This window comes from Meriones unguiculatus, chromosome 10 (assembly GCF_030254825.1).
Source record: "Meriones unguiculatus strain TT.TT164.6M chromosome 10, Bangor_MerUng_6.1, whole genome shotgun sequence".
NCBI classification, from domain to species: domain Eukaryota; kingdom Metazoa; phylum Chordata; class Mammalia; order Rodentia; family Muridae; genus Meriones; species Meriones unguiculatus.
The window spans coordinates 59,507,099-59,530,687 of record NC_083358.1 but is presented as its reverse complement, the minus strand read 5'-3'; the positions used below and the strand labels follow the sequence as shown (position 1 = coordinate 59,530,687).

Here is a 23,589-nt window from a genome sequence, read left to right as displayed (position 1 = left end):
TGTTAATAACAATCTTTATGATAGTCTGACTGTGGGGATATGTCCAGATCCCCTCTCAGGGCTCTGGGAAGAGCTCTTCATCACATTTCCTAGAAACCCGCCCCTTGAATTTCTTGCATTTATATTTGGTTCTTACTTTAATGCACCTGAAGCGGGGCATGTCCTAACAACTTCCCCAGAGGCAGAGGCAGGGTCAGACCACCCTTGTCATAGCTTAGATGTGTGCATCTCAGTGGTGGATGCTCACATCGTCATCATTTACTGAGTTCTGCACACTTTTTGGCACCTATGTTGAAGTGTAAAAACATTGTGAAATGTCTACCGGATGATTCAGCACTGAAACCAAATGATAGTATATATTCATCAAGGCAAGAAAAGAGCACAGTCTTGCTCAGTGGAGCAACTGGTACAGGAGGAAGGGTCATAATTTAATGCCTTTTTCAGAACAAGCACCAATTTATTTCATTTATATTTCGTTTTTATGTGTACATAAATAGTAATATAGAAACAAAACTTTCTCTAAATCACAGCCGTGCTGAAAACTTTAAGTGATGAAAAAGCATTGAGTCATAATTTTATTGGCAGTGTTTTCTGTTTCCTGATGTGTCTTGCAGTTGACGGCGCCATCTCTTTCACAAAATACAAGCACATCTTTTAATTCTCACTCAGATACCATGCAGTTGCAAACTGTTATTGCTCACTTTGAGAAAGGAAAACATGGACGCACAGGAGGTTAAGTTGTCAAATGTCACATAGCTTGTCGATGACAGAGCTGGAGAGGGTACAGAAGAATCTGAATCGAGTCTGTGCTTTCTGCCATACTGTGTTCCCTTAGTACATGAGGGCACATGGGAGCAGTTTATCTTCTAAGTGTCTCATCATCTAGTGTTAGATCTTCCAGATGACCTTTGGCCTTGTCCCACTCCTGCTGAACTTCTTTTGTCAGCTCTCTATTGCCAATAGATAAGGTCAAAGCTCCATCTCAGGTCTCAGCCAATTCTGAGCTTTGCCCATTTCATGCAACAGCGAGTGCCATCCATACCGCGCTGCTGCCTCCTGTCACCACAGCTACAGGTACACATCAGGACATCCAAGTTCATGTTTCTTCTTCTACCATAATATCTAGTCTGTTCTCCAAAGAATACCAGTTCAGATAATGTAGTCACATTCACAAAGGTGGGTAAGCTTGGCTTCCCTCAGGGTATTCATGCCAAGCCCTACACAGTACAATGCCTTACTATGTGTTTTTTCCTTGGCTGATTTTACCTTGCATTCTTACTATTATAAAGTGTAGCTGTGGGTCATGTAGAGTCTGGTAAAACATAGTAAAACTTCAAGCTTGGGGATAGCCTGGAGACTCCAGCATGTATCACTTACAGGTATCTTCTCCAAAGCTCTTCCTTTCGTTTTTCACCAATAAAAATTTTCAGAAAGCAGCCTCTAATCCCCCTCACCAACTTCCTCCTGTGTTTAATAGTTTTATTTTTGAAGCCATTATAATATAGTGAAGTAGTCGCTTTTATAATATTCATCACATTATTTTACATTTACAGAGCTGTGGTTTTCTTCTGCAGTAAATTGTAAGCTTCCTTAGGGTGAACATTCTGTTATATTCATCTTTGTATGTGTGTAGTCACCACTTAATTTTTGTTGAATAAATTATCAATTTGTCAATTCCAAAATATCCTTTTGATGGCTAATGGCATCTAAACTTGAGAACTATAGTAAGGAGTGGAATTTAAGATTTAAGAACAATCTTTCATACATACTTACTGACTTATAAAATTATCTTATCATTTAACAGACAGTTACAAGCATCAACTGTGATTATTTGTTAGTCAGATCCTTGAGGAAAAGACAAGAGCACTGGCTTGATGTAAGAAAAACAGGGAATGAAATACAGGGCTGCTGTTTTGTCGTTCTGTATAGTGGACAAGACCCACTTTTCTTAGTTTATAGTTACAGAAAGAAATAACACACTTCAGGAAGATGTTTTGAAATAAGGTTCTGGGTAGGTGCCAGCATTGTCTGAGGATTGTCAGCTTCACTAATCCCAAAGAAAATTAATTGATTTTCTTTTTGAGATTATTCATTAAGTAAAAACTCACACTTTTGTTCTGATAAAATCCATTTCCTCATGCATTCATGAAGATGGTATTTAGAGTATTTTTTCCTTCACTCATGTGCTTGCTAATGCCTTTTTTCCCCTCCCACAGTTGTTCAATCAGCTTGCTATTTTTAATACTGCTTTTCTGACAGAAGCAAGTCTAAGCTGTAAGAGATACATTTCATATCTTGCAAGTTGCCTCAATGATTCACTCTGCTAGGAACTGAATACATTATATATCTTTTTGATTGTTCCTCCTCTTAAAAAAAAAGAAGAATATTGGGTTTCCTGAGATGTGATTTTTTCAAGTTAAAATTAGGACTAGGAAAAGAGAGTCTCCATCTAGCAGGGGTAGGGTTTTATACATCGAGGAGTGGATTGTTAGTAATTCCGGTTAAAAATAGTCCAAGCTAAATTCCGCCAATGTCATAATTATATCCTATATTTTCACTCATGGAGCAAATGGGTATGTGCAAATGAGTGGTGTAGCTGACTTGGCCAGTGTGTGCATCATTCAGTTTCTGAGGAGTTAGGCAGGTGTTGCACAGTTCAAAAAATCATTTTATATCCATGCCTTTAGCACTACTAATAACCCTCGTCTAATGAGAAAATAGTGGATGAACCTGTTTTTGACTACATTGGAGTTTGGAGGGGCATGGCAATAAGAGCTTGAGCATGCTCCAGCAATTATCTAGATAACACATATTGGAATTTTTTCCTATGTCTTTATTCTTATTTTCATTTTTACTTTCTTAGGGGGGAGGTTCCTAAGAAAGAAAAATGTTGCAGGGGTTGATGGGTCAGACATGGGGGCGCTGGGAAGTGACTGTGATTGAGGTGCATGATGTGAAATTCTCAGAGAACCAATAAAAATACTATGTTAAAAAAAAGAATCACAGAATTAATCCTGTGTAGAAAATCATTTAGCTTTTCTTTTCTTTTTGGGGTTCTATACCCATTTTTCCTGAATCACACACAATTTTAAAAATTACATATGATCCAAGGGGATACTTTAGAATCCTAATTTTAATGCTAACCAATCACATCTATTAGAAGTGGAAGGCCCAGACTTGAAGCTGAATAATTCACAAACCTTGTGTGGAAATTCTTGAGACAATCTTATTTAAAAAACATTATGCAAATTTTCACATTGCTCAAGCCTCATTTACTTTTTACCAAGATAAAAATTTATGTCTTAATCAAGTCCATGATGTAGTTGATGAAGGCAAAATCCACAGAGCTCTGGCTGGATAATAAGGCTGCTGTGCAGAGATCAGCGAATGGACACTCGCCTAAATGATGCTGTGCTTCCCTTTAGCTCTCCTCTCTCACACCGAAAGCTCACTGTGGAAACCTAGGCTTTCTGTTTTCTAATCATAGGTCCACTGGTTGCTTAAAAACACAAAGTCAGCAGATTTTGAGCAACGCTTTGATTTTACAATTTAAGATGGTTTACAGTTTTTGTTCTTTAGTTAGACCTATGCCCTGGCCCACATTTTGCTTTTATGATTCAACCTCAAGCAATTGGAATATGTGGGTATGTATTATAGCCTTCTCCAATCCTTTCCAGAAATATTTCTTTGGATACCATTTTCATTGCTATTTTATTCATTATTATTCCTACCTTCCAGATGTTGGCTTCCTAACAGCTTCCTAAAATTCTGATATTGCAACATAAAAATACAGTTTTTACATCACAACAAGAACTAAGCCAGACTTACAAATTGTGTGCTGCAGAGAGGGAAGCATGAGAGCCGAAGGAAGTCTCCACTCTGCTTCCTTACCCCTGCCTTATTGTTTCTTTCACATTGCTATCACTCAACTCCGGAAAAGAAAGGCGAACAAAGACCTATTCTATCAGCGTAGTCTCTCTTTGACAGGAAAACAGCTTAACACTCAGCATCTTAGTGTGAAATAACTGTTGGAAGACAAAAGAATCAAGACGAGGCTCTCCAACTCATACTGAAGCGATATTTTTGCAACTAAGTTCAAACTGCATTATTAATAGGAAGCTGGTTGGTTTCTGCTCCTAAACACTGGTCTCTGAACTAATAAACAGCATCCTAATTGTTACTGCCTCCAGTTCTAAGATTTCCCATGCTTAGCCCTTACATTTCGGATTTCTTATCAGAATTGCAATCCTCTGAGGCCAAGCGTGGGCACTGACAGCCCTGGGAAGCTGGGCAGCCTCTGAACACACGGTGATTGATTCTTGCTTTAATTGAGATAGCCTTGAATGAAAAGTGACCGAATAAGAAGGATTACTTATTTTAAAACAACCACCCAAATAGTCATACTGTCAAGAACAATCTGGCTAGGTAATCATCATCTTTCTACTATGGCAATATATTGGTAAGTGTTGAAAAATAAAAAGACACCATCAGTCAGAGATTAGTTGAAATGTAAAGATGTGCATCTCCTGTAAGGATAGAAAGTTTATTATTTTTCACCGCTTGTTTTATTAATGCACGTCTTAGGTTCCTTGTTGCTTTAATCTCCTTTATTAGGACTAGCTGAAAGTCTTGTCATTATTTGCCATTTCGGTACCTCGGGTTTTCCGTTTTGTTCTGAATTTTCTTTGCCAACTTATTTTGACATGAAAGTGAAGTGTTGTTTGGGTTAGATGTGCGAGTGGGTCTATGGTGGGTGTTTTATATGAAAACAATCACAGAAAATCAGTTGTGTGAGCAAATTCTATCTTCAGGCAAAATTCTGCTTTGGCTGCAAATGCTATCCCACTGTAAATGTTCTCTTATCATAGCTTTCTCTGGGCTAATGTGGTCCTTTCTCATTGCTCCCCTCCCTTTCATGCCCCCCAACTCCAATAAAACTAGAAGTGCTATTGTGCAAATGGAGGAAGGCACACAGTTCTCCTTTCCAGAGGTGATTTCATGGGAAAGGGAATATACCACAGACTGTTTTAGTACTTGGACTCAGCTTCTGTAAAGAAGAAAGGGTTAACTCCTTCGGTCTGCAGCTGATCCGTGCTCATGCTCAAGCAGTTCACTGGGGCATCATGGTTATAAACGGGCGAGAAATATCCCAGGAGCCTGGCATGATTTTCTACTATTTTTAATAAATAAGTAAAAATGCATCCGAAGGCATTCGCACTTCCTGAGGAGTGCACAATTAAAAAATGCAGAGCGTGAGAGCCGAGTGGAACTTTGGCTCCAGCCCTGCAGAGGCAAATTCATTCTGCTTTTCTTTTTTCTTTTAATTTTATTTATTTATTTATTTTGCTTTCCTCAGTCCTCTGATTGAGTAATGACAATGGTTCGGCAGGAAAGCACACAGAAAGAAAATAATGCCCTGGAGCACATCAGTAGTAAAAGTAATTAGTTCATTGCTAGCATTAGGGTGCTGTTAACAAGCGCACAGGCCCCTCTCTGACTAAGCTGCTGCGTCGGTAGTCGACTCCAAAATAAATAAATAAAAAAATAACAAAATGATTTTATGCAGTAGAATGGAGAGTGGGGATTATGAGATTGAGAAGGACTGAATTTGGAAATGGGGGATATTTTTCAAAAGCATTTCAGAATCTGCAAATGCTGCCCTTGCCTCCCAGATCCAGCCGTTATGCACCACATGTATTTCCAAAGCATGTGTGCTTATGAGCAGCAGAAGCAGCAGACACACACACACACACACGCGCGTGCTCACTGAGAGAGAGAGAGAGAGAGAGAGAGAGAGAGAGAGAGGAAGTAAAGCAGTAAGCCAGCAAGTGTGGGAGACCAAGAAAAACATTATTCTACGAGGCACCCAGGGAACACAAGGACTAATTGGAGAATCAATAACTGAAGCCCCATTTTAAATATTCTGCTCTATTAATTCTTCAGGTTAATAAAAGCTGCCTGCGTGGTGATATTTTGGGGATATAGATATTCAGAGTTGTATCACTTTTGACAAGAGCGTAAGGAATCTATTCAAAGCTGATTTTCCCCCCTTTTGTTCACCGAGGACCTGCAGAATCTAAGATAAAAATGGCAGTTGTCCTGAGGGCACCTCGAGGCATGTCATTAAAATCGGAATTTGATCCTCTTTTCATGGTTACTTGGGACAATCAGGCACATGAAACCTGAAAACTCATCAGTTTTCCAAAATATGACATGCCCTTGACTTTGCCATGCAGCAAGCCCCGGCTATTTCAAAATCCCTTTAGATGTCACTCTGTCTTCAAGAATGCAAGCTGCAGTCCCCAGCAAGAAGTGAGAGGAGCCCCAGAGCATCTTGTTCCCACCCTTGCTGGGTTGCAGCACTTGCCTCTGTATTTCCCATAAGGCAAAGTCCATCACAGTCTTCCAGTAAAAGGCTCGTATGTTTTCAAAGAGACCAAGCATTTACTAATTGTAATTAACGTCAATCTGAGAAGTGTTTTCAATCTACTTGTTCAAGCATTCCAGGTAATGGGTTCTTTCGAGTTTTAAAGCTGATGGAGCTGCAGAGAATCTGGGAGATAATGTGTTACCATATAAAATGATTCAGTTGGCTTTCTTTCTTTCTTTCTTTCTTTCTTTCTTTCTTTCTTTCTTTCTTTCTTTCTTTCTCTCTTTCTTTCTCCCTCCATTCTTCCTCCCTCTTTCCTTCCTTTCATCCTTCCTTCCTAAAATTTCTATTAATAAAGCTTTCTCTATTTTATTGCTGCTGTTATCCAAAGACAGCATTTGTAATTGTAGAAGTATGCCCGTGTTGAGGGGCTTTGGGAATGAAATGTGTATTTTACAAGGTAATCCCTAGGAACCAAAGTTTTCTTTTAATAATAAATTCCTAAATGAATTTGTGAATCAAGGTCTCGTGCTCCCCCCCACACACACTTATTTTTCAAGATGAATGGCAGACAAAGTCTCCCTCTCTGAGCCCTTCTGTTTTCCCTGACCTGGAAGATATTTGAATATTCCCAGCAGTGAGAATAGCTTTTCATGAAGAAAGGGCGATACTCTAACCCCAGGGTAAACAGGAAGCTTTTCCAAGGAGGAAGCTCTTTCTCCAAATGCCTTAAAACTAACTTTCCTTTCTATAAAAGAGAAAATAAGAAAAAAAAAAAAAAGATTTGGCTCCGGAACTTTACCTGCCCGCTAAAGCCAGCTGCGTTTTGATAGATGTTGCCATTGCCAGGACTGTCAGTTCAAGACTGTGCGAGAGGCAGCCATGTGACTAGCCAGTATGTACTGTAGAATGAAAGTCATTTAGCATCACTGGCAGGTCCAGAAATTCTTGGGCTTGGGTTCTTATACACGAGATAGTCCTGTGCTTGTGTGTAGAGTGTTACTTCATGGAGTTTGGTTGGTTAAAGCTGTTGTTCAACAACACAAACTTTCTTTTGAATTGGTTTTTAATGTATGACCTGTCACATAATAAAATTTCTCCCTGGCAGAGGCACATGGTCGAATTTATTTCCTCAAATCGTCTTTCTATAGGAATAGCATTTGAGAACTTTCTTTGTCTTGCTCTATTTTTCGTTGTCAGGTTTCATAATGTGAACAACCAAAGGAATAACCTAGAGTAAGCAAGGCCTCGTGCAATTTCTTATATATATTTATTGTTGGTATTTACTAACAGAACTGTTTCTTTTTTAACGTTTTTTTCAGAGCTATTCCTTATAAGCTGGTAAATGTATCTTTCGTTGGCTCTGTCCTATGGTTTTGTGCATGATTTCTGTCCTAAATGGATGTGTTTTTTTTTTCCCTCTGTCTCTACCTCTAACTGCTCTACTCTGTTTTATTCCACTTGCAAAAGAGGCTCCTTGCTCTGTAGCTTTCAATTATTATCAACTTAGCAAGATATTTTCAAGAGTGTTGCTTTACACTCCCTTTTGACAAAATGGTCATTATTGCAGAAACTTGAATAGATCATGCATTATCAAATGTGCCCACCAACCTCTAAGGAATATCCTGGAATAGTTCCTGTTATCAGAGAGAACAGTGCCTATGAATGGGTTGCAGTGGACAATTAGCCCTTTTGGATGTGGTAGGGCCCTTTATTGTATGGGTATGCTCTTCAGGGTACCATTTTTCTTTCTGTTCTCCAGGGTACATAACACAGTATCTAGTATACAACTCAGTTAAGTTTTTGCACTTCAGCAAAGTGGTATTGTGTGTTAATTATGCACAAGACACTACAAGTAATATAATTATGCAACTCTTCTAAAGAAATATGATGTCTATAAAGATCTAGTATCTACTGGTTCATGCTCAAGGGTTGGTAAAATAGACAGACTTTGGGCCTAAGTCAGCCTGCCATCTACTTTTGTAAATAAAGTCTTACTGATTACACAGTTAAGATCATTCATGTACATATTATCTGTCTGACATTGTGTTATAAGTTTAGAATATAGTAGTTTGGGCAGAGATCCTATGACTCACAGGAACAAATTTCTTTACTATATGGACCTTTAGACAAAAAGCCATCTGACCTTTGACCTAATTTTTATAATGGGTCACAACAAGAAGCCAATCACCTAACCAAGGGACAGCCACAATTCAATGAGAATCAGCCCTGATAAACTGATAATGGACTCATGTCTCAAATGTATAGGGGGCAGTGATTCTAGAAGTAGCCCCTTCCTAAAAATAATTATATGAGAACTTCCTCTTTCAGTGAGGAGAAATATATCGGTGCTAAGAGAACTGCAATTATCATTCTTCCAATTGATGTAGAACTTCATACTTAACAAGTGCTATTTATACAATCGTCCAAGAGATACTGATTTCATTTATTTATTCAACAAATATTTGCTGAGGACTTGCTATCTTTCAGGAGTTCATGCAGGGGATTCGTTGGTAAGCTAGACTGGAAGTAGATATTTAGATGTTTGTTCCCTATATCAAACTGAATGTTCAGAGTAAGTGGCACAGTCATGGTGAGCAGGGCACACACATTCCGGATTGATGTCTAGTGTACACAAATGGGTCATTGGTATGGGAAACACAGGCTAGAAAATAATTATACTTCTCTAATTGTATGCTTATAATTGTGATAATCTATTTCACCCCATATGTTTTCACATATAATATTAGTTAGAGGGAAATTTTAATAGGACTTGGTAGTGACATTTGCAAGCTTTGTGGAAACAGTCTTTTCCAACTTTGATTTTTTTCATCTTTAAAGTGGGGACAAATAGTATGTAACCTTTAGCTTATGAATGGCAATTGGATATGCCAAAACAACAATAGTAATAATAACAACAACAAAAGCCAGAATCCTAAAACAAACAAACAAACAAACAAAACAAAAAACCAACTTAGTCTTATAGGACTTCTCTAAACCCCATGCTTAGAGAATCTTCATCCGGCGTCACCAAGCATGTCTGATTATTTGATACCCTCAACATATAGCATCCTCAAAGTTCATGCTTGAGAACTGAACGACTGAGTCAGATACCCAATTGCCATGTTTTAAGGACACTCATGACCACATTTCTACCTTTTCTGGGCACATGTAGACATGCCTTTGAAAATCGCTTTAGAGATGGACACATACACTCATTACGAAGATTTGTGGCCAACTTTTTGTATAGCCCACCTGGAACTCCCATCTTTTAGTTTGTGACCTCATTTGCTTAACTCTGATTCACTTCATCATTGGGAAAATGAAGAGAAACAGCACTAGTGTAACAAAATGGTTGGAGACAGATGCTATGTGCAAGAATGAGCTCACTTTCTACTAGACACCATGTTGCTGGTCTCATCTCTTTTGTCATACCTTCTTAATAAGGCTTCAGTCAGGGTCCTGCTGCCTCAACACTGTTCAGTGGGTGGACACTGAGGAAAATGGCAGGACCTCCAAACGATGAACTCCTGTTGGCACATCCTACTAGAAAATTCTGTTGCTCTGCCTTGTCATGAAATCTAAAGACAGAAAAGACTCCTTTTTATCACATTAGTAGCCAGGAGCTATTGCACAAATTACACACAAAAATACTATTTAAGGGTCAGGTAATTATCCTTGCAACTTGGGGGAACTAACTCCTAACAGAAGAAACGTCTCCTCTCTCCTCTTGATTCTGAGGTCTAAACTTCTGTGGTGCCAGGCTGCTTTCAAACTGGATGACACTGCTGCTGCCTGTCATCCCATGATGGGAGAGGAAGTGCTGAGCATTTAATGAATTCAAGGGGTGTTCCCAGTGATGAGAAGAGCTGTCTTGTGTTAACTGTGTCAGTGTGAGGAAAACTTGAAGGCACAAAAGACTATGTTTATGTAGGTGTTCTTTCATGTCGGGCGCTACACTTACTGCTTTTGATTAAGACGTATGATTGAGTTACTGAAAATGACATTTGTTGCGAGATGGAAGATTATCATGGGTGAACTGCAAGAGAGTAAGAACGAGGTGGTGGGTGAAGTGTGAATGAGAGGTTACATACATTGAAGTCTTGTTTATTTGATTTAGGAGTTTGAGATAGAATTCATCCATTTCATATTTTAGTACAGTAGAAGAAACATCTTAAAAATAATCACCCAGTACAAAATCAAAATCTATCAAATTAGGTTTTGACAGGTAACTTAAAGTGAGTTTTAGTTAGGTAAGTATATGCTGAGAGTGAAGATGGGTACTGCAGAGTCTTGTAGGGGAGCTTATACTGTATTCACAAATATTATTCTATTAACATTTCTAACGTTCCAGTGTTGATAGGTAAAGTGAGATATTTTTCCTGGAGTTTAAATGTTTTCAGGGAACAAAACCTCCCCCCCCCTTTCTTTTTCCTGAAACACTACGGATGAGAACAGAATCCATCATCTCTAAGCACAGAAATTAAAGAATGAAATGGACTATGAACTGAAGCTGAACAATCTAATTTCACTCTTGCAGTTAATATGGTGAGAAAAACCTCAAAACCACGAATGTTTAAAGGGCAGAAAAATCGTGCAATGTTTGAGGTTGGGTTCTCTAAATAGCACCTGTAGTTGGGCAGTCAAAAGTGATCCTAAAATCCACTATGCAGAACGGAATCTCTCCCAGAAGGAATCACGCTCCAGGCGTGCTCAGCATCCTCTTTGATTGTTAGCTGGTCTTCTGCTTTGCCGAGCGGCCATCGTGGCATGTTATTTCATTTTGTAGATGAAGGCTAAGGGAAAGGGAAGGCTCTAAATGGCACTGGCTCAGGAAGTGAGGCCTCACTGCACCCAGAAATGGATACCTGGATCTTCTCGTTTCCTGACCGGAACCCTAATCCCAGCTCCTCCTCGGCTCTCAGCTCCATTCTCATTTGATTTCATCTACATAATGAAGCCACAGTATCTGCAGTGTCCTTTACTGCCTCTCCTCAGATTGGTCTGTGTTAGCATCAAGTGCAGCAAGCGCTGACTTCAGCTTCCGTGGGTGTTACTCTGCCACTGCCTGCTTGCTTGTCAGATCTCTCCACACAAGACAGCCTGCCCAGAGGTTTTACACTCAGCGTTCATTTGAGAGCATTTTACAAAATGGTCCAGTCTTTACAATTAAATTTAAAAGAAACTTCTAAATTGGAATTTATTGTTGCCAACTTTGAAAGCAGTAGGACTCTGTTGTAGAGAAATATGGAAATATTCAGGAAAAAAAATCCCAAAGTTTGCCGGAGAGTATTAATCCCTGTGAAGAGCTGAACACACGTTTTATTCTCTCTTTTAATGAGTGCAGGCAGCTTTCTTCCTTGGCTATGAGGGTGTGGAGTGTTTTATTGTATATTTGTATTTGTGTGTCTTTGTGTATCAGTCTTTATTATCTACCTTTATATAGAAAGTCAATGGAAATATTTGGTTTTTGCTTTCCATTTTGATGACTTTTCATAGCTGTGTTTGGTGGCTTATATCTGTAATCCCCTCAGGAGGTAAGGACAGATGGGTCAGGTCTGCAATGTCATCTTAGTCTATATAAAGGGGTTTGAGGCCAGCCTCGGCTACATGAGACACTGTTTCAATGACAATAACAACAAACTTCTCTGTTAAATCTCATGGCAGAGACACAGGCCTTATAAGAAAAAAAAAATCATTTTTTCTTCTTTGCACACAAGATAATTCAAATTTGCATTCATTTAAGAATTTGTCCCTCCATCCCCCAAAAGAACGCAACTGTCTTTTAGTATAGTCTGGAATTTAGCAATGAGCCTTGCTCAACTGATTGCCTGGCTCAGGAGCTGATCAAGTGCTGGCCAGCAAGGAGGGGTGGAATCAGATCTGAAGTTAGGAGCTAGGTGCCAATTCTTCAGATCTGTCCTTGGGAGCAAAAGAAACATTTAACTCACAAATGTCTGGACTGTTATTTTATTTAATTTGAGGCAGGGTTCCTGGTAGCCTGGGCTAGGTTGCAACTAACTATATAGCTCAAGATGGCTTTAAACTCCTGATTCTCCTGCCTTTACCTCCCTTGTTCTAAGACTATAGATATTTGCTACCACACCCAGCTTTGGATTTTTTTTATTAGATTTTTTTTTTGGTCAATAAGAAAAATATACTAGTTTTGGTTATCAAAAATTCTTTTCTGTGATTTTTTTTTAAAGGAGTATGGGTCCAGTTTTTTCTTTATGGTGTCAATAAACTAGTAGACATGGTAGCAAATAAATCCCAGAGAAAGTAGTTAGAAAGGATCAAACACAACCTTCCCTGCTGACACAGGGGTGCCCTTTCGTCACTCAGAAACCGATTCTGATGTGAAGATGCCCTGTCTGACAGTCAATATGTTTTTTTTTTTCCCTTTGCCCCAATATTTACACAAAAATAAACTGTCCTACTTAAATCACACAAAGATGTTTCATTAGCTGAGTTTTTGCCAGGTAGCATTATAGAATTATAAACAACACTTGATAGTAAACTTGAAGAAGAATATTAAGAACTGATTAATGTTTAATAAGGGAGGCTGCCAGGAACGTTTTAAGGGTAGTTTTTTCTATCCTTCATTCAGCTGAATTATGTTAATAAATCACATATCTATCTGACTCTGATATTTGGGTGGTCATTTCCTTTCTCAAAGCCATAGACAGATATAAAGACATGTAATGATGACTATTCTTTGAAGTAGGGTTCGTTTACCTTTCCTTTAAACACACACAGAATGAATTTTCCACTCAACTTGCTTTTGACTTTGAAATCTCTGAATGTTTACACTTTATCTGCAACATTACATTATTATTCCAACTAGAGTTTTCCTGACCAGAATGACTCGGTATCTTGGCGGGGGATGTTTCCATGAGGAGCTTGATGCTTACATGGCAATTGGGTAATGAGGGGCCTGTAAATGGAGTCAGAGCATGTAATTCTCTTCCTAGGTTGCTCTCCAGCTAGATTTTTATGACTTTAAGTACTTCATGATCAGTAAATAATAAATTCAATTTACCAGATAGAAGTTTTGTCACTTAGAAACACTCACTTGGAATATATATTTCTTAATTGGCATCAGTGGCACATTTCCCAGGAAGCATAACAAAATGGATCATTTAATAGATGCCCAATCTCTCCATCCATCCATCTATCAGTGCGGTACATGATGTTTTGACTTTAATATGGTAATTATCTCAGGCTGACTTCAGAGCAGGAAGCTGCCTCCCACACAGCAGTGCTTAATTACTTTAGACTTTAGCTTGCCAAGTGAAAAATTGACTGTTTTTTGCACATTGCATGGAATCGAAATGATTTCATTGTCATTTCAGTTGAAATACAGCCTGACATCTGCATAGAATCATGGCAAAGATAATGCAAAATTTCTCTGAAATTCTAAAATGGTCTGAAAGCTGCCTTATTTTATTTGATTATTATTTTTTTATGAAGCTGCATTTCGTTTTCAGAATGTTAATGAAGATCCACTTCATATCCAGAGACGCAAACTTTCAGGAATTGTCTTCCGCAGATGCCCTGAGTGGCAAGTCAATAGCCTGTGTTAGCTACAGTCCAATGCCTGCTCTCACAATTAGGGGGCAGAAGAGCGATTGGAATTGGCGTGGACTGTAATTAGCAATGAAAATGGTTAGCCTGGGTGTTTAATCAAATGAAAGTCAAAAATTTAGGGAACTGCATCTTTGTGTAGATTTTGAAGCTAGACATTCTTGAGATGAAATTGTCAAATAAACCCAGTCTGGCTTTGTGTTGAAATTCATCAAAAATTGCTTTGTTTGCCTTCCCTTCAGACTGCAACTGTCAATCACATGCCCTTAATTGAATAATTTGCGCGATACCAAGAGCAGATTTTGTGAACAAAATGTCCACGAAACATGCTATTGGATAGAGCAAAGAAGTAAAATTACAAGGGAAGGCGTTGGGGTAGTGGAGCAAATCACAGCCATGCTTTCCCTTTGGCCAGAAGCGCTCCACGAGTAGCAACGACACCTTTGCCATGTAAACCGCAGGGGAAAGTAATTAAATTTAACAGAAGCTGCCCTTGATTTAAAGCCACAGGGGAAGTAATTAAATTTAATAGAAGCCACTACTTCTAAACAAAGATATATGGTATTTCTATCACCAAATGCTACCTCTGCTACACATGCCTGTAGAGTCTAGTGGTCTGCCTTGAAAACCAGGTCCAGAACACCCACTGGGCATGTTATCAAAGATTATGAGCCAAATTTCTAGGAATGAAGCTCAGTTGGTGAAGTGCTTGCCTAGTATTTGTGAAGACTGGGATTTGATCTCAGAAATTCAAGGTCCTCCTCGACTACATAATGAGTTAGAAGCCAAAATGGGAAACATGAGACTCAGTCTTTTTTTTTTTCTAATTTTATTTATTTATTTATTTATTTATTTATTTATTCACTTTTACATCCTGACCATAGCCCCTCTCTCCTTTTATGCTGGTCTTACCTACCCACCCCAACTCAGAAAGTCAATCAGGATTGAGCTTTTCCTCTTCTCCTGTGGCCTGCAGAGGCAGCTCTGACAGGGGAGGAAGTGATCAAAAAGCAGGCAAAGAGTCCATGTCAGAGGCAGCCCCCCGCTCCCCTTCCCACATGAACCCTGAGCTGCTCATTGGCTAAATCTGTGTAGTGGGCCTCAGTCCAGTCCATGCATGGTCCTTGGTTGGTGCTGCAGCCTCCAAAAGCCCCTCTGGGCCCTGGTTACTTGGCTCTGTTGATCTTCTCGTGGCGCTCCTGTCATGTCCAGGTCATTCTATCCTTCTCCACACTTTTTCACAAGATTCCCTGCACTTAGCCCAATGTTTGACTGTGAGTATCAGCATCTGTTTCAATACACCGCTGGTTGGAGCCTCTCAGAGGACAGTTAAGCTAGGCTCCTGTCTGTGAGAATAGCAGAATACTGTTAACCGTGTCAGTGGTTGGTTCTCCCTCATAGGGTGAGTCTTGGCTGGGCATATCCTCAATCTCTGCTCCATCTTTATCCCTGCACATCTTGTAGGCATGGTAATTTGGGGTCGAAGTTTTTGTGGGTGGGTTGGAGCAAAACCAAATCTAATCAAAGGGTTAGATGGATCATTGTTCTAGTGCCAGCACATCCAAACTACGGTTCAATAATTGGTGCTACCCTCCCTGGAAACCTCATCATACGATTGGGCCAGTTACTTCCCTGTAACATGGAGTTCTTACGTGTGAAGTAGCTATGACAACAGCATCTGGCATGTGCAGTTGGAAAAAGTATCAAATTGTTAAGTTGGTTCACATATAGAAGTGACTAGAAGTATACCTGAGTGCTGTCAAACGTTGCTTCAGTGTTGACTCATTGCTTGCTACGTAGGTTGACTTATTGATAACAATTCCACACGTTACCCCTTACACTCTAAATCTACCCACACGATTTTATTTTGGTTGCACCCCCATCAACATTGAAAACACTGATTACCATGTGCTATATTCAGAGAAAAAACTCTGCAGCCACAATAAGATTGGAGAGTGGCAGTGAGCCATTCATTCAGATGGGAAGTTGTTGTTGTTGTGTCTGTGTGTGTTGTTCTGGGATAGCACTGAAGTGATAGAAAACGTCAGCAGGCACTGTTGCTGTGAGAAGCCTACCTCAGCACATGATGTTGAATCTCTGACTTTGGAAGTCGTGTGTTCTACTTGCTCTCGTGGTTAGCCCAGGACGGGAGCTGAAATAAGTGAAATCGGTTGCTGCTCCATCCAGGACTAAACACACAGTCACAACACATTTGTTGGTTATATATTTTCCTGTCAAGTAGTTGTTGGATAGAAAACCAGCAAAGAAAGTATTTTTCTTTGTCACATAAACTTTTCACCATGGAAAAGGCTTCCGAAATAAATCTAGTGGCACTGGGGAGTTTACAAATACTAGCATATTAATATACAGCTAAAATAATAATAAAAAAACACCATGCTGCTAAAGATGTTTAGTATTATCAGCTCACTGCAGGAGTTTATTAGAAACTCCTGCTTTCTTTTATTAAAATTTCAATTGGCTTGGTGAATGAGATCCTATGTTAGTGTCATAAAGTGAGAAGCCAGGAGAAGAGATTGGCAACTAAGTGCAGATTTCATTTTAAAAACACTTTACATTATAAAGAGAAGGTTTCATACTGTAAATATCACATGTCATCTAGTGTCATTAAAGTAGACTCAGTAATTCTTAAAAATTCATCAAATTGTCATTGTCTATGATGATATCTGGCACATTTCATATTTCTGCAGTAAAGTTTTAAATTTATCCCAAGATGTTTTTAGTTATAACCACCAAACATGATTTCTTAAAAGTTTTCATAAGATAGTCCTAAAGTGTAATGCAATGGGGATCCTCTTTGGCAGTGCAGCATGTAACGACTGCTTAGTTTCATAACCAGCTGATTATTTTTTTTTTCTACATTTTGGAAGCTTCTGCTAAACCAACACAATTTAGGTGGGCGGCTAGAGAGATTACCCCTCTTATTCTCTGGTTGGATGTTTGGGTTTGCAGCGTGGATGTGAATTCTGTGGAGCACCTTCTTCAGGGAGGACGCACTTTTCTCTCCTGTTCGTGTCCCTGAGTCCTTACCTGGAGTAACACTGCGTGAGGTGGCGACGGCAAGGATCTGAGGAGCAATAGCAGAGGAGCTGTGAGCAGAGCCCCACCTCCCCCTCCAACATCTGGAGACCTCAAGGAAGTGAGATGTGTTCGTGTTGCAGCTGCGGCCCCTTTCACAAGTTCGGTAAATGTTACACATGGTTGCTTAGAGAATGCCCTCCAGACTGAACATGTTTATGGCATTGGCATCTGAAGCTAAAGTCCTTCCTTCCTGGCTAGAAGAGAGAGCACTAGTACACTGCATTCTGACTTTATGGGGGGTTGGATGGAAAACTGGCAACAGGTCACTTCAAGTTTTCAAACAAATCAAAATGCACTTTGATCGCTTGTCCAAATTTCCTTAAAAGCAATTAATAATAATAATAATAATAATAATAAATTAGCCAAACATATCTGTTTTTCTCTAAAATATGGATACTTTAATGTAATCTTTTTATTCTGTTCTAGATTCGACTAGCATATTTAATCCATCTTAGTCACAGCATCTATTTTCTGAGGAGGGACATTAACTTAGTAAATTAGGAGGGGAGGGTGTGTGTTTATGTGTGTGTGTGTGCATGCATGTGTATGAGCACTCATGCATGTGCGAGTATGTGTGTGTGTTTGTATATCTGACTGCACTTCTGTCTGTCTGCATGGATTTATTTTCACAATTTAAGTCACAACACAATACCTGAGAATGTTTATTTATAAAATAAAGGCAGCATTTATTTTTACATAGATTTTCCTGACTTAAAGATTAGATTTTATTTATAAGTCATTAGGTGTGCTGGGTGTTGTCACAGCAAGCAGAAGATATTTGGGCAAAGAGATTCATTAAAAACAAAGAGACTGTGCGCTCAAATCTTTCAGTGATTAAAAATCCAAAATTGGAAATATAATTTAATGAATAAATTTTGTCATGGTATCAGTTGTTTAGCATTAACTTGGACATAACTTTTAAATAAAATGAGAAATAATTACTTTTAATTGACTCAGTTTTCATTTCTGTTCATACATAAATGCTCCATTGACTGTCGAAATGCCCTGGGGTTGCTAACAGTCATTCAGATAACACCGAACAGTTAACCGGCTGCATCTCCAAATTTAAGTCTTATTACTTTTAACTGGATTTACTGGCAGCTGGATACATAATCCTGAGAATTTTCTATCAGTTACAATCTTTTTATTTTTATTTTTTAAAATTTATTTATTTATTTATTCGGCTGCATCTCCAAATTTAAGTCTTATTACTTTTAACTGGATTTACTGGCAGCTGGATACATAATCCTGAGAATTTTCTATCAGTTACAATCTTTTTATTTTTATTTTTTAAAATTTATTTATTTATTTATTTTTAGTTACAATCTTAAATTCAATATCTTTCCTTCATGCTTTAAGGCAAGCGTGCCTCATATCCCATTGAAAAGCCTTTTAAACAATGGACTTTAGATATGACATTTTAAATACAAGACAGTCACCTTTGCTTACTCCAAATGCCTTGCCACTGTGACCGAAATGCACTCGGCAGGCATCAGTATTGTACCTAGGATTTGGAAAGGACACATAGTTAATTCTCGAGCTGAGTTACCTCACTCTCCTTCCCTCCCAACAAACAAATGCTGGATATATGCTCTGAGCGCCTTTTACCTAGCTTAGGAAGGACCTATGTGAGCCAACAAATGGTTTGCATTGATTCTGATCTTTAGATACATGTAATAATATTTTAGCAAGTTTGTAAAAGAATAAAGTACTTCAAAAGCCAAATCTGTGTGTGATTAATTGCAGAGTCAAACGTTTTAATTTCAACCCAGGGGAAAGGCGAGAACAAATGAAAGCATACAAAACCCATAATGAAGGGCAGTAAAATAATCTAAGTGAATCATTTTATTAAAATGGTTGTTTCACTATAAATAAGGAACCATAAAAAGAGCAATTTGTATATTCTCTTACGAAAAGCCTCACTCTAGGCAGCCAGCACTAAAATTTTATATGGAAACACACCAATGTGCTCACCCTAAGGAACATGCAGATATCTGCTGTTCTTTTTAACAGAGATGGAGATGCTGATAAAAGCGCTTAGCAGAGACTTCTAAAAATAACCCCTCCCTGCATCCCCTGCCCCCGCCACTGCGCACCGTGTAGGTGCTAACATCCTTCCCTCCCCGCGCCAGCCCGCCAGCCGCCTTGCTCCACTCCAGCTGGAAGAGCTTGTCCGCTTTGGCAGGCTTTGCGTGGCAGTCGCTAATCCCTTTCCTCGTAGGCATCTCTCTTCGAGAGGGGCCGCGAACAGTGTCGAGGCCGCACCATCTCGCCGAGGTGGGGAACAAACAAGTCTCCTCATTTGATGGTTTAACGGTAACTGGTCAAGCTAAAAATAGAATAAGTGGCAAGGTCAGGCAGCATGTGTGGGGTACAACCCTGCTGAGGAACCCACAGATGCGAATGATATTTTATTATTTGTAACAGCTGCCGTGTGGCTTCAGACACGTGTCCCCCATCGTTCCTCCCCCAGATTGTTCCCGAACAACATCCCACCAGTGTGGCATATCCTTTCATGCTCTCCCCAAGCAAAGCTGTCTTGGCCATTTACCTTGCTGCAGGTAACCTGGGGAAATACAGCGGACTTGTATCATTCCAGGAGTCTGCGGAGTTATTTGGCTGCTAATTGATTCTCAAAGGAAGCTGGCTGCTGCTCTCACCACAATACTAGGTTAAGAATTCTTCCACTTAGGCGTGCTTATTTCAAGGAAATTGAAAGTTCTGGCAGAATGGATACTGGACCGGAAATAGAGTTTTTAAAGAAAAAGTTGTAACAACTACTGTCTTCAGGAGTCGGGAAAGGGAACTGCTAGTTTTTAATATTTAGAAGCACTTTCATATTTTAAATTTTTTACCCTACTCTTGACTGTTGATGCAATTGACATATTGCATGATAAAAATGAAAGCTAGAGGGTTTAAACTTGTGATTTAAGGGGACCAGTGCCCTGGAATAAAAATCTTAGAGGGATCTTAGATGTTAGAACCTGTTTGAAAGTGGTTCTAACCTCCCCCTCCCCCAGCCTTTTCCAAGTAGCTGTGTTTATCATCAGTGCACGGTAAAACTTGCTGTAGCAGTGGAGAAACTTGCGCATCGAAGCATCCTTGCTTTAAAAGCACAGCATGGCGGAGACTAAAATAATGCTAAAGGTGCAGTATTGCTATGAATGGGTTTATCAGCAGTACAACAACATTACAAGACAAGCTAAGCCATAAAAAGGATTAAGTGGCGCTGTGTAATACTGATTAAGTAACAGAGCAATACAAGCGAATTGTGAGGATAACTAGGACTGCCAAGTCTTCGGAAACAACACAGCCGTAAAAGTTTACTTTCCTTGTAGAACCAACGTTCTCCACTGGGATCTTCCCAAACAATATCCAAACATCAGCTCTCCTGCAGTCACTAAATCCTGCCTGCATGCAAGCGGTCATCAACAAGCCAAACCGATTTTCAGTCATCCTATTTCAATAGGCATCTGTGATGTACAGTCCTGACTTGTCTTGAATCCCGCCTCTGCCGCTTGCTGGCTGGCTGAGAGTGTGTGGTAAACATCTGTACTCTTTATCTGTAAAACGTGGGGAAGACCTAAATGACTGTAGGAGAGTCAGAAGAGAAACTGCATGCACAGTGCCAATTACGCTTCCTCGCTCACTTGAAGCACCACAGACAACGGCTGCTATTAAAAGGGATAATTGTACATTTTTTTCCCGTCCAGTGTTTGAGAGACAAACATCCTTTTTTTTAATGCATAGTGAGATCCCAGTTTAATTCATTTATTTTTGTAACAATTACTTATTTTTATTTTCTAAATGGTGGAGGATGGCCCAGCATTTTATGATGTTATACCCTAGCAAGGAGTACCACAAGTATCATTGATTTAGACTGCATGAAATTGAATAGATTTGCATTATTTGACAAATATAAAAATATTCACCAAATGAAGTTTTCTCACCTGCTGGCTGCTTGTGGAAAGGTTTTCCCTCTTCAAGCTTTATGTGAGAAATTAGTTTCAGGAGATAATTTCATCCATATCTCTTAAAATGCTTTTCATATGGACTATGGAGTGTTATAAATTCTGATTTAATATGAGGCAAAGAGGGGAATAAAGACTGTGGATTTCACACATGGAATCCATTCCACATTGTTTTTGCTAGATTTTCTGAGACCCCAGGGGATCTGATAACAGTAGGTTCTATGGAGCACAATTAGAAGCACGATGCAGAAGCAAGATCAGTGCAAATGTTGGCACCTCCAGGCTGGGCAGCTTTGCTTGCATTTGCACACAATGTCTGAGAGGCGCTGAGAAGACCTCAGTATACTGATCTTGAGTTGCTTTCGATACTTCAAGAATGTTTTCAGATAGCGGAAAAAAAAAAACAACAACAACAAACATCCATCAGAGAGACTTTAGAAATCTCACCTCAAAACTGTGCTATTCTGCAACGCAGGAAAATATCAGTTACACAATTGCATCCGAAATTTGAGTCCTTGATTTTAAACATTTATCTTTAATTGCATGGGCTACCTTGCTATTGAACTGAAATGGGGTGTTGCAAGGTGTGTGTGGCTGGGCTGGAGACCAGCAGGGGATTAAGATGAAGAGCACTGAAGGATGCTGGGACATTAGACGCCAAGGCTGCGGATGGCTTAGCAAAACGGTCTTGATTTGGGAAGAACTTCTGTGCCTGAGCTGGGAAAAGCAAAGGAAGAACGGTGCCTGTTGGGAGCAGACAAGGTAAGGGGGGACTGGGTGTGAGTGAAGGCTGACAAATGAGCCTTGCAACTGGGAGCAGCAGAAGCAACTGAGGAGAGAGTGGGGCAAGAGAGACACACCGTTTTGTAACAGCTTTGTGGAAACCCCTCCCCAGCTTTTGTGAAAACAGCAGTCAAGGGGACTAACCCCAAAGGATATCTTCAGCCTAAGTGACTCTGAGTTGGGGCGGTACATTTTATTTTTATTTATTATCACAACACACACTATAAATTTTAAAAACCTACTTGAGTAATTTCCCCTGAGGAGAAAATCTGACCCCAGCCCCATAGCTATCCCACTCTCAAAGCGCTAGGTGTGCCACAAAACATTTGGACGGCTTCCTTTAAAGTTCCAGATCATTCTTCTATTCTTGTGGCTGCAAGGCTAGCTCACCAGGCCCTGCTGGTCCTTCAGCTTATTTATTTACGAGTACAGGGGTGGGGGCGTTGAAGAAGGAGACAGCTGCAGGTCTGCCCTGTGCTCCTGGAGATTTGTGGCCATTGGAGTTGGAGGGGGAGATAATGACCATTCAGAGATATCCTATTGGAGCAACTGTTTGTTATATAATAAAAATGACTCAGTGGCTCTGAGCATGAACTCTCCCAGGGAGGGTGCTGCTGGAAGCGTTTGGAGACTTTTTTTTTAACCAAACGAGCGCAAACAGGAGCTCAGGGCTTTGTTGTGAGAAGAGGCAGCTTTGCAGCCTTCCCTCTTCCCTCTTGGCCTCATTTGCTTGTCAGATTACCCCAGAGGAACTCCTGCCTGCTCCTGAGGCCACCACTGCCACTGAGTAGGCAGGTTTTGGAATGGGTTGACAGAACCCAGAAGCATCAGGGAGGGATGAGCAGGGCACAGGTTTGCGAAGTACATTACAGTGTACTTGACTTTCTCTTTTACACTATATGTATTCTCATAAAATGGAAGTCGATATGACTCTCACTGAACTGCGTCAGGTGACAAGAGGGATTTCCAGAGTGTGAGATCCTCTGGAGAAGCATCTCGGGGCTTCATTAGGGAAGAACCCACCAGCTGGTAGCTGCAGATGCCTCACCTAGACTGTACTCTCAGGATTCTCCAGATCTGTGCAGCAGCAGAGATGGGACTCCAAGAAAACACCAGTATCTGGGTATGTCTATATACATGTGTATGCTGGGGAATTTTGAGGTCACAAACCTTGAACTCTGCCCTCTGTGTGTGTGCGTGTTTGTTCATATGCATGTAGGTGTGTGTGTGTGTGTGTGTGTGTTCATGAGTGTATTCCTCAAGAGCCATCCACCTTTAGTTTTGATTCAGGATCTCTCATTGTCCAGGAATTGGCAGATTGAGTAAGACTGGCTAGTCAGAAACCCCGGGATCCTCCTGTCTCTGCCCCCCAAGTACTGGGAATACAAGTACTTCAAACCACAGCCTACTTTTTACATGAGTTCTGGGGGAAATCAAGCTCAGGTCCTCATGCTTGTTTGGCAAATACATTGCCACCGGAACTATCTCCCCAGCCCCTTGAAGGATGCTTAGTGAATGCCATTTGCCTCTTTCTGGGGGAAGAATCAACAGAGGAGAAGGGGTGGTGAGGAGAGCCACAGAAGTCCTGACTCTAAGACAATAGGTTGATTATCCCAGCTTTGCAAAGCTTCTGCTCAGCAAGTGTTCCTTCATGCCTCTATACCAAACAAAAGACAGTGTGGTCTACAAGTGGGGTCCTGAGGATTGCAGAATCTCGATCTGGCTGCTGAGACAAGTTGGGAAGGATCTATGCTCTTCACCATGCCTGGAGCTGCCAATTGG

At 40.1% G+C, this 23,589-nt stretch overlaps 1 long non-coding RNA gene across 1 annotated transcript in view; it reads right to left on the bottom strand.

Annotated features, from left to right (window-relative positions):
* Positions 1 to 19,713, bottom strand: part of LOC132657037 (uncharacterized) — a 39,722-nt gene extending 20,009 nt beyond the window's left edge. Inside the window, exons 1-2 of the long non-coding RNA XR_009594878.1 lie at positions 19,605 to 19,713; positions 18,493 to 18,557 (exon numbers count right to left, since the gene is read on the bottom strand). This is a non-coding gene — a long non-coding RNA (uncharacterized LOC132657037). The remainder of the gene's footprint in view (positions 1 to 18,492; positions 18,558 to 19,604) is intronic.
* Positions 19,714 to 23,589: the final 3,876 nt, after the last annotated feature.